Source organism: Mustela nivalis (genome assembly GCF_964662115.1).
Source record: "Mustela nivalis genome assembly, chromosome: 17".
In the NCBI taxonomy this organism is placed as follows: Eukaryota; Metazoa; Chordata; class Mammalia; order Carnivora; family Mustelidae; genus Mustela; species Mustela nivalis.
The window spans coordinates 982,158-994,759 of NC_139036.1; positions in this window are offsets into that span (position 1 = coordinate 982,158).

The following is a 12,602-nucleotide window of genomic DNA, read 5'->3' on the forward strand; positions in this document are numbered from 1 at the left end:
AGAGTGGAGCACACGCGCCTGCCCTAGTCGTGCCCTCGTGTCTCCTTAGCAGCTAGGCTTCGTCTCTCCACACAGGGAGCGGGTGACACTTGTCTTGCCACTGGCCCGCTGTTCATGCCAGGGCCGGCTCTCCTGCTTCGCGACTGTTTCCCGACAACAAGGCCAACGGCTCCTTCTCTTCTCCCGGGAAGCGTGCTCCACCTTCCCCAGACATGCTCTTGGGGAGCACGGTGAAAGGCGTGTCCCTTAAGGCCCTTGGCAGATGTGCAACCACGCTTCTCTCTCAGGCAGAGGGGATGCTAGGGCACGGAGAATTTCGCTCCATGCGGGTTTCATCCACCGTGCTGCGGAGACTCGCTCAGGCAAGCAGCAGCAGCATCCCACAAACACGATTCTGATTTCCCAACGAATGCTGTGCTTTCCCAGAGGAGATGCCCGGGCAAAGAGGCTTTCGCTCTATGCGGGTATCTCCCACCGTGAGACTGGGCTCAGGCAAGCAGCAGCAGCAGCCAGCAGAACCGACTCTGATTTCTCAGCAAATGCTGTGCCTTCGCAGAGGCTTTGGGCTTGGAGCCAACAGCACTTCGCCGCTGCTTCCTCAGCAAGGCTTTGGGCTTTCGTTCTGTAGCGTCAGGGAAGAAGTGCTGCGGGAGAGCTAATTCCTCTTTGGCTTTGCTTTCCCGGGCTCCATTTTTGCATCCTGGGTTCAAACTGCCAAGCCGAACTAAGCAGACACAGCCACAGCCCTGCAGCAGCGTGCGTGGCCTAGGATGGCACTCTATGCCCACTACCATGTCCTGGCGTAGGCGAGGCTTGGCATTTTGCTCTGGCGCTAAGGCGGACTCGGGGACTAGGCCAGTGCCTTTTCCACAGGAGAGGAGAGGCGACAGGATCCCTGCACACTGCCCGTGCACTGGGATGGGGAGCTGTGGGTACTGTCCCCATTCCTTCCCGGACACCCCGTGCCTCCGCGAACTCTTTCACATCCTGGAGGCGACAGCATCAAACTGCCCGTTCCTGCCAGAGCTCAGCCAGAGAAACCCGTTCTCCTGCAACTCTTCCCTGACACGACAGAGCGAAAGCCCAAAGCCTTGCTGAGGAAGCAGCGGCCAAGTGCTTTTGGCTCCAAGCCCAAAGCCTCTGTGAAAGCACAGCATTTGCTGAGAAATCTGAGTCGTTTCTGCGGGTTGCTGTTGCTGCTTGCCTTAGCCTAGTATCCCAGCACGGTGGGAGAAACCCGCATACAGCAAAAGCCTCTTTGCCCGGGGATTCCTTCTGGGAAAGCACAGCATTCTTTGGGAAATCAGAGTCGGGTCTTGGGATGCGGCTGCTGCTTGCCGGAGCTAGTCTTCCCAGCACCGTGTAATAAACCCGCATGGAGCGAAATCTTCTTTGCCCGGGCATCCCCTCTGCCTGAGAGCGAAGCATGGTTGCGCCTGTGGAAAGAACCTTAAGGAAAGGGACACGTCTCTCAATGTGCTCCCCAGGAGCATGTCTTGTGAAGGGGCAGCACGCTTCCCGGGAGAAGAGAAGGAGCCGTTGGCCTTGTTTTCGGATCGATCTCCAAGCAGGAGAGCCGGTCCTGTCAGGCAGAGCGGGCAGTGGCAAGACTAGTGTCCCCCGCACCCTGTGCAAGGATATGTATGCCTGGCTGCTATGGAGACACGAGGGGCGCTAGGGCAGGGGCGCGTGCTCCACTCTGAGGAAGGAATCTGGGCAGAAGGCATGCCTGTCCTGGGCCCCTGGGCCCAAGGGGACAGCAGCTCCTTGGCCACCTCTCCCTGGTGCAGACATGTGCTTGCCATAGGCGCCTACACTGAACTCGCAGAAGTAGCTCACTGAAGGAACGGGCCGTCAGATACCATCTTTCTCCAGGATGTGGAAGCGTTCACTGAGGCACCTGGTGTCCGGGGAAGGAGTGAGGTAAGTTCCCCACAGCTCCCCTTCCCAGTGCACGGGCGGTGTGCAGGGATCCTGTCGCCTCTCCTCTCCTGTGGGGAAGGCACTGGTCTAGTCCCCAAGTCCTCCTGAGCGCCAGAGCAAAAGGCCAGGCGTTGCTTACACCAGGAGATGGTAGTGTGCATAGAGTGCCATCCTAGGCCACGCACGCTGCTGCGGGTTGTGGCTGTGTCTGCTTAGTTCGTCCTGGCAGGTTTAACCCAGGGTGGGAACATAAAGCCCGGGAAAGCAAGGCCCAAGAGGCATCGCTCTCCCGCAACTCTTCTTCTCTGACTCAACATAACGAACGCCCAAAGCCTTCCTGAGGAAGCAGCGGCGAAGTGCGGTTCGCGCCAAGCCCAAAGCCTCTGCGCGTGCATAGCAGACTCTGCGAAATCAGAGTTGGTTCTGCGGGCTGCTGTTGCTGCTTGCCTTAACCTAGTATTCACAGCACAGTGGGAGAAACCTGCATAGAGCAAAAGCCTCTTTGTTTGTGCATCCCCTCTGGGAAAGCACAGCATTCACTGGGAAATCAGTGTCGGTTCTGTGGGATGCTGATGCCACTTGCCTGAACATAGTCTCCGAAGCATGATGGGATAAACCCGCATGGAGCGAAATCCTCTTAACCCGGGCATCCCCTCTGCCTGGGAGAGAAGCGTGTTTATGCCTGTGGAAACAGCCTTAAGGAAAGGGACACGTCTGTCACTGCACTCCCCAGTAGCATGTCTGGGGAAGGCACAGCATGCCGTCCCGGGAGAAGGTAAGGAGCCGTTGGCCTTGCTGTTGGGAAACGGTCGTGAAGCAGGAGAGCCTGCCATCGCAGGAACAGCGGGCGGGTGGCAAGACAAGTGTCACCACAGTCTTTGATGACACTTTTGAGTCAAGGCTCATCTACTCTACAGATGAGACTACTGTGTAAAATTTTTAAAGGCAACATGTTTAAAGGCAACATCATGAAAGAATGTTTGGTGGATTGCTTTGGTTTTCTATTCATGGTATCAGATGAGTTTAAGGGAGCATAATCCAATAAAAAATTTAAAATTAATTTTAAAAAATAAGAAAAAAACATTTTAATATCTTTGCTTTTGGGGTTCCTGCAAATGAAACTACAAGAAAGGGCTGAGAACATTTTCTTTTTTCTGTTTGTTTTTCTTCAATTTGGATCTCCTCCTTAGGTCTCTGATCAAAGAATGCTTACACAGACTCTGTAGTGTAGAAAGGACAAAATATCATATTACAAAATATTCTATTCCTATCCTTTTGTATACCCAGAACAATAAGTTAATATATGTGCAGCCAAAGGAGCACACCAGAGCAATAAGTTAAATAAAGATTGTACTGGGAAGATAAAACAATTATTCCATAAAATGAGTGGGTTTTGAATGGGACATGAAGGGCGGACTTGTGAATTAGGAAAAAATATATATATAAAGACTTAATGAAGGTTTAATTAAAGCATAACAACTATGCTATATTACTGAAATATATTAAAATGATGATATGGAAATACCTTGCCTATTACTTAATATCTCACAGAGTAACATCAAATCACCTATTAATCCTTTCTACTAACAGCTGTTCCTCTTTGTTTTACTTTACATAACTTGTGATGGATTGACATTTGTAGAAATAAGGGGGAAAATGGAAGAAAGTGAACAATTACAAAGGATCCAAATACAGTAATAAACCAGGTAAATAACCAGTGAATATTTACTATAATGTAAATATATGCTGTTTCAATGCATGCACATTTATAAACTGAGAATTTTCAGGAGTGACAGCCAATGTAGAAAATCTATATGGTGTTATAGAAAATTCCATAAAACCCTTTGCATTAGTTTAACAGCCTGGTATAATATTTAGAAACCAGACTGTGTAATTTCTTTGAGCAGTTAAGCATAGAAAAACATGGCTAAAATAATGATAAACACTTAACATTTACTTACATTTTTGTTTATTTTTATCCTTTAATGCCCATATTGTGTTCATAATGTCCTAAGTATTTATGGTTGTTAGAGCAAGGTAAATTTGAAAATTTCCATGGGGAGGGGAAATGGTATCTGTTTGTAAAACAAAACAAAACAAAAACACAGGGCACCTTTCCTATGGTTGTGAGCTGCCCTTCACTTACTGCTCAATGCATTTTCATTAACACCCACCTCACAGTCCATAGGCAGCCATCTGTGTTCCCATCTTTAAGAAATTTTATCCTACAAGTCTTTCCTCACGACACTGTTGCCTATTACATAAATCAAACAGTCATTCAACCTCTTGAAATGGAATCAGAAACCCACAAAGCTGACTGCTGTCAGGACTCATAAGGAAGGCAATTAATAAATTTATTATTTAGGAGAGGAGTTGTTTGCTTTCTAAAAATCCATGCAAAATTGGAATGTTATCCGGAGTGTATATCAAACTAACGAAGCTAAAAGTGTCTTTTTATCTCAGGTTCACCCATTTGACAATCATTATATTTTCTCCTTTATCTCTGGTTTGGTCAGCTATGCTAGTGTCAGAACACTTAATTCATTCAGCCAATCAACAAAGACTAAATAGTAGTACTAATTTTTTGTGGGTGGGATGAATAAGACAAATATCTGCCACAATGGAGCATATGATCTAGAGTTTAAAATTCATATTTGAATTACTTACATACCACCACATACATGAATTACATACTTACCACCACAAATGTAAACAACACTTATAAAATTGAAAAAGAAATAGATGATAATGATGTTAAGGAGAAGACCTTAATATTAAAAGCAATAAAATTTATATGTCTATTAGTAGAAATAAAAAATGGTCATATATTAACTAAAGTAAAAATTTAGGGGTCCCTGGGTGACTCAATCAGTTCAGCAGCTGCCTTAGGCTCAGTCATGATCCCAGGGTCCTGGGATTAAGACCTGCATCGGGCTCACTGCTGGGTAATAAGCCTGCCTCTCGATCTTCCTCTGCCTGCCTCTCTGCCAACTTGAGCTCTCTCTCTCCCTCTGTCAAATAAACAAAATCTTAAAAAAAAGATAAATATAAAGTAACACTTACTGAAGATTTGGAAACAGTGATGTCATCAAGATGGCAACATGTATGCATGGATGGCTCCTTATTTATTGCTAAAGGTAAATGTATAGTAAAAACCAGATTCTCCAATATTGTAATGGTGATATACAAATCACTTATTGTTTAGGTTAAAAGTTAAAAAAAAACAAGTTTATTAAAAATAACTATAACTGCAATCATTTGTTATTAAAAGTACAATATAAAAATGATCTAAGATGTAAAAACATCAATAACCTGTTGTTATAGAAGTATAAATTTTCTGTACACTATTGAAGTTCAGTTGTTTTCAACATAAAATGGAATGTTATAACTAACGTATTTTATATAAGCTTAATGCTAAATATAAAAAAATATGTAGTAGATACACAAAAGATTTTGATAAAGAAGTTAAAATGCACTGCGACAAAAAGTCATTAGATTACAAACAAAGAGAACAATACAGGAAATAAAGAGCAGAGCATCTACAAAAGAGCAAACAATTAACAGAGAAACAAAACAGATAAACACTAGGAAAAGAAAAAAAATTTTTAAAAAAGGGAGGGGAAGGCAAGCCATAATACACTTAACTATAAGTAACAAACTGTTTCTGGAGGGGAGATGGGCAGGGGAATGGGCTAAGACAGTAATAATTATTAGGAGGTCACTTGTGATGAGCATTGAATGTTATATGTAAATGGCGAATTACTAAATTATACTCCTGAAACTAATATTACAGTATATATTAACTAAAATTTAAATAAGTCATGAAATATAAAAAGAATGAAAGGCAATAGTTAAGTCCTTACCTATCAATAATTACTTTAACTGTAAGTGAATGGAATCATCCAGTGGGAAGACATAGAAAGGCTAGAAGAGATTAAAAAAACAAACAAAAAACACAAGATCCAACAATATGTTGTGTATAAAAGAATCACTTTAGCTTTAAGGACACACATGGACAGAGAGTAAAAGGATGGAAAAAGATATTCCAAGCTAATGATAACAAAAGAAAACAAGGGTAGCAATAACTATAACAGACAAAATAGGGTTTGTATAAGCTAAAAATCACCACAGTCATTATACAATAAGAAAAGTGTCATCAATTCATCAATACAGTTATTGTAAATATCATGTACCTAATATTGAGCCACATAAATATATAAAACAAATACTAACAAAACAAAAAGGAGAAATAAATAGCAATACAATAGTATCTGGGGACAATAATACCCCACTCTTACATATGGATAGATCATCCAGACAGAAAATCAATAAGAAAATAGTGAATTTAAACACTATGCCTGGACAAATGGGTGGCTCAGTCAGTTAAGCCGTTGCCTTTGGCTCAGGTCATGATCCCAGGGTCCTGAGATCGAGTCCCACATTGGGCTCCCTGCTCAGGAGGGGGTCTTCTCCCTCTGTCTCTGCCCTTACCCCTTGCTCATTCTCTCTGCCCTGCTCTCTCTCAAACAAACAAACAAACAAACAAAACAAAACAAACAAATAAGAACTATGTCAAATGAACCTAACATATTTACAGGATATTCCATCCAATACTATCATAATAAATATTCTTCTCAAACACACATGGAAAATTTTCTAGGATAGATCACATTTTAAACCACAAAACAAGGGTCCCCAAAAATCAATAATATAGAAAGCATATCGAGTATATTTCCAGCCAAAATAATATGAAACTAGAAATCAATACAGAAGGAAATTTGGAAAATTTACAAATACACAGACATACAGATTTTTAAACAAACAAAAAACCAAAAAAGAAGACAAAGTGGGAATAAAAATACATCTTGAGGAAAATAAAAAAATATATACCAAAAAATCATGAGAAGCAGCAAAAAGTTATAAAAGGAAATTTTATAGCTATAAATGTATATAAAAAAGATTTCAAATAAAGAACATAATATAACAGCTCAAAAAAACTACAAAAAGAACAAAGTAAACTTAAAAGTAGCAAAAGGAAGGAAAAAAATAAAAATTAGGGCAGAAACAAATGAAATATAGAATTAAAAAACTAGAAAGTTTTTTTAAAATGGTAAATAAAATTAGACTTGCAATGATAAATTTAAAAAAGACAGCTAGACTAACTTAGAAAAAAGAGAGAAGACTCAATAAAATCAGAAATGATTAAAGGAGACATTATAACAGATACCACAGAAATATAAAGGATAAAAGACAGTTAAATGCCAGCGAATCAAAAGCCTAGAGGAAATGGACAAATTCCTAGGCACATACAATCTATCAAGAATGAATTATAAGGACATAAAAAATGTGAACAGACCAATAAGGGGTAAGGAGATCGAATTCGTAATAAAAGCCTTCTGACAAATAAAAGTCCAGAATCAGATGATTTCCACAGTGAATTCTACCAAACATTTTAAGAAGAAATAATACAAACACTTTTAAAACCCTTCCCAAAAAGTTGAAGAGGTTGAAATACTCAGAGGCACATTTTACAAAGCCAGCATTATCTTGATATCAAAACCAGACAAGAGCACTCCAAAAAACAAAAAATCAGCAACAAAAAGAACTACTGAATAATATCCCTGATAAATAAAAATGTAAAAATTCACTACAAAATGCTACAAAACTGAATTCACCAGCACACATCAGTAAATGTGATGCATTATATTAATAGAATGATCAATAAAAACTCATATGATCAACTCAATATATGCAGAGAAGGCATTTGACAAAATTCAACACCATTTCATAATAAAAATACTCACCAAACTGGGTACAGAAAGAATACACATCAACATAATAAAAACCACATATTCCGTGGAAGGATTCAAGATGGCGGAGAAGTAGCAGGCTGAGACAACATCAGGTAGCAGGAGATCAGCTAGATAGCTTATCTAACCATTGCAAACACCTACAAATCCAATGGGAGATCAAAGAGAAGAAAAGCAACAATTCTAGAAACAGAAAATTGATCACTTTCTGAAAGGAAGAACCGGCGGAAAAGTAAACCCAAAGAACGGGAAGGTAGACCACGGGGGGAGGGGCCAGCTCCCGGCAAGCGGTGGAGCAACGGAGCACAAAATCAGGACTTTTTAAAAGTTTGATCCAATGAGGGATATCACCCCAGAGGCTAAGCCAGAGTGAAGCCCAAGTGGGGTCACCATAGCCCCAGGTCCCTCAGGGTCACAGAAGGACCAGGGGTATCTGAGTGTCACAGAACTCACAGGTATTAGAGTGGGGAAGCTGGCTACAGAGACAAAGCTGAGGAGTGAGCTCTCAACCCAGGGTTACTTTGAACCAAGCATAGGCAGGGTGAGCTTGGAGCATGGCCAAGGGCCAGGGAGATGGGAGTAATTGAGCTCTTTTCTCCAAGCACGGCCAGAGGCCAGGGAGATGAGAATGACCAAGGACTTTTCTCCAAGTGTGAGTGACAGAGCGCTTTTCTCCAAGCATGGCCAGAGGCCGGGAAGATGGGAGTGATTAAGCACTTTTCTCTGAGGGTGCACTGAGGAGCGGGGCCCTGAGCTCTCCACTCCTCTGGGCCGGATTGTGAGACCGCCATTATCATTTCATCATCCAGAACTCTACGGAAAGCCTTCAGGGAACAAAAGCTCCCGGATTACTTAGCCCTACCCCAGGTAAGGGCAGGACAAGTCCATCTCGGGAAAAGACACTTGAGAATCAATACAACAGGCCCCTTCCCCAGAAGACCAACAAGAAACCCAGCCAAGATCAACTTCACTTATTAAGGAGAACAGTGGAATTCCAGAGGAGGAGAAAGCAAAACAAGGAATTCATGGCTTTCTCCCAATGATTCTTTAGTCTTGCAGTTATATATTTTTTCTTTTTTCTTCACCTAATATATTTTTTAACTTTTACCCTTTCCTCTTTTAATGATTTTTTTAAAACTAGTTTATTTTTAAAATACCTTAAAAAAATAATCTATTTTGAACCTTCATTATTATAGTCATATTTTATCCTCCATTGTATCTAACTATATATTTTTTTACATATATGGTTTTTTCTTCTAAAAAATTTAGGGTATAACTTCTCCTAATAGATCAAAATATACCCTAAATCTAGCTCCAAGATTGTTCTAGTGTCCAGCCTGAGTAAATTCTCTCCAGTTTATCTTTCTTTATTGACCCAACCAACTTGCTCTATCAATTTATTTTTTAGAAATTAATTTTTTTCCTCATTTTTATAGGTTTATTCCATCCCTTCATTGTGCCTACCCTTATATGTTTTTCATCCTTTAAAATCTTGGGACGTAGTTTCTTCTAAGAGACCAAAATACTCCCAAAATTAAGTGAGTGATCCTGTTCTAGTCACAAGTCTAGTATATATATATATTTTTTTTTAATATTTTTTCCTTGTTTTCTTTTTTTTAAACCCTTTTTTCCCCTTGAACTTATTTTTTATACCCTTTCGTTCTCCCACAACTTGGGGTCTCTTCTGATTTGGTTAAAGCACATTTTCCTGGGGTCTTAACCACCCTTTTAGAATTTAATTGCTCCTTTGTATATTCTTATCTGCTCTAAATGACAAGGTGGAAAAACTCACCACAAGAAAAAGAACAAGAGGCAGTACCAAAGCCTAGGGACCTAATCAAAACAGACATTGTTAATATGACAGAACTAGAGTTTAGAATGACAACTCTCAAGGTTCTAGCTGGGCTTGAAAAAGGCATGGAAGTTATTAGAGAAACCCTCTCCAGAGAGATAAAAGCACTTTCTGGAGAAATAAAAGAACTAAAATCTAACCAAGTTGAAATCAAAAGAGCTATTTATGAGGTGCAATAAAAAATGGAAGTTCTTACTGCTAGGATAAATGAGGCAAAAGAATTAGTGATATAGAAGACCAAATGATGGAGAATAAAGAAGCTGAGCAAAAGAGAGACAAACAAATACTGGACCATGAGGAGAGAATTTGAGAGATAAGTGAAATCATAAGATGACACAACATTAGAATAATTGGGATCCCAGAAGAAGAAGAAAGAGAGAGGGGAGCAGAAGGTATATTGGAAAGAATTTTTGTAGAGAATTTCCTTAATATGGCAAAGGGAACAAACATCAAAATCCAGGAGACGCAAAGAATGACCCTCAAAATCAATAAAAATAGGCCCACACCCCGTAACCTGATAGTAAAATTTACAACTGTTAACAACAAAGAGAAAATCCTGAAAGCAGCCTGGGAAAAGAAGTCTGTATTGTACAACAGTAAAAACATTTGACTGGCAAGAGACTTATCCACAGAGACCTGGCAGACCAGAAAGAACTGGCATGATATATTCAGTGTTAAATGAGGAAAACATGCAGCCAGGAATACTATATACAGCTAGGCTATCATTGAAAAATAGAAGGAGAGATTAAAAAGCTACCAGGACAAACAAAAGCTGAAAGAATTTGCAAACACCAAACCAACTCTCCAGGAAATATTGAAAGGGGTCCTCTAAGCAAAGAGAGAGCCTAGAAGTAGTAGATCAGAAAGGAACAGAAACAATATACAGTAACAGTCACATTATAGTCAATACAATGCCACTAAATTCATATCTCTCAATAGTTACCCTGAATGTAAATGGCCTAAATGCACCAATCAAAAGACACAGGGTGTCAGAAGGGATAAAAAGCAAAACCCATCTATATGCTGCCCAAGAAACTCATCATAGACCCGAAGACACCCCCAGATTTAAAGAGAGGGGGTGGAAAACAATTTACCATGCTAATGGACATCAGAAGAAAGCTGGGGTGGCAATCCTTATATCAGATCAATTAGATTTTAAGCCAAAGACTATAATAAGAGATGAGGAAGGACACTATATCATACTCAAAGGGTCTGTCCAACAAGAAGACCTACCAATTTTAAATATCTATGTCCTTAACATGGGAGCAGCCAACTATATAAACCAATTAATAACAAAATCAAAGAAACACATTGACAATAATAAAATAATAGTAGGGGAATTTAACACTCCCCTCATTGAAATGGACAGATCATCCAAGCAACAGATCCACAAGGAAAAAGGCCTTAAATGACACACTGGACAAGATGGACATCACAGGTATATTCAACACATTCCATCCCAAAATAACAGAATACACATTCTTCTCTAGTGCACATGGAACATTCTCCAGAATAGACCACATCCTGGGTCATAAATCAGATCTCAACCATTATCAAAAGATTGGGATCATCCCCTGCATATTCTCAGACCACAATGCTCTGAAACTAGAACTCAATCACAAGAGGAAATTTGGAAAGAACACAAATACATGGAGACTAAACAGCATCCTTCTAAAAAATGAATTGGTCAACCAGGAAATTAAAGAAGAATTGAAAAAATTCATGGAAACAAATGATAATGAAAACAAAAGTGTTCAAAATCTGTGGGATACAGCAAAGGCAGTCGTGAGAGGAAAATATAAAGCTGTACGAGCCTTTCTCAAGAAACAAGAAAGATCTCAAATACACAACATAACCCTAAACCTAAAGGAGCTGGAGAAAGAACAACAAAGAAAGCCTAAACCCAGCAGAAGAAGAGAAATGATAAAGATCAGAGCAGAAATCAATGAAATAGAAACAAACAAACAAAAAAACACAAAAAACCAAAACCAAAAAAAAAAAAAAACCAATAGAACAAATCAATGAAACTAGGAGCTGGTTCTTTGAAAGAATTAGTAAGATTGATAAAGAAAGAGAAAGGACCCAAATAAATAAAATCATGAATGAAAGAGGAGAGATCACAACCAACACCAAAGAAATACAAACTATTATAAGAACATATTATGAGCAACTCTATGCCAACAAATTCAACAATCTGGAAGAAATGGATACATTCCTAGAGACATATAAACTACCACAACTGAACCAGGAAGAAATAGAAAACCTGAACAGACCCATAACCAGTATGGAGATTGAAACAGTCATCAAAAATCTCCAAACAAACAAAAGCGCCGGGCCAGATGGCTTCCCAGGGGAATCTTACCAAACATTTAAAGAAGAATTAATTCCTATTCTCATGATACTGTTCCAAAAAAATAGAAATGGAAGGAAAACTTCTAAACTCTTTTTTTTCTGAGGCCAGCATCACCTTGATCCCAAAACCAGACAAGGATCCCATCAAAAAAGAGAACTACAGACCAATATCCTTGATGAACACAGATGCAAAAATTCTCACCAAAATACCAGCCAATAGGATTCAACAGTATATTAAAAGGATTATTCACCACGACCAAGTGGGATTTATTCCAGGGCTACAAGGTTGGTTCAACATCTGCAAATCAATCAATGTGATACAACACATTAATAAAAGAAAGAACAAGAACCACATGATACTCTCCATAGATACTGAAAAAGCATTTGACAAAGTGCAGTATCCCTTCCTGATTAAAACTCTTCAAAGTGTAGGGATAGAGGGAACATATTATCAATATTATCAAAGCCATCTATGAAAAACCCACTGCAAATTACATTCTCAATGTAGAAAAACTAAATACTTTTCCACTGAGGTCAGGAACACGGCATGGATGTCCGTTATCACGACACTGCTATTCAACATTGTACTAGAAGTCCTAGCCTCAGCAATCAGTCAACAAAAAGAAATTAAAGGCATCCAAATTTTGCCAAATTGGCAAAAGAGA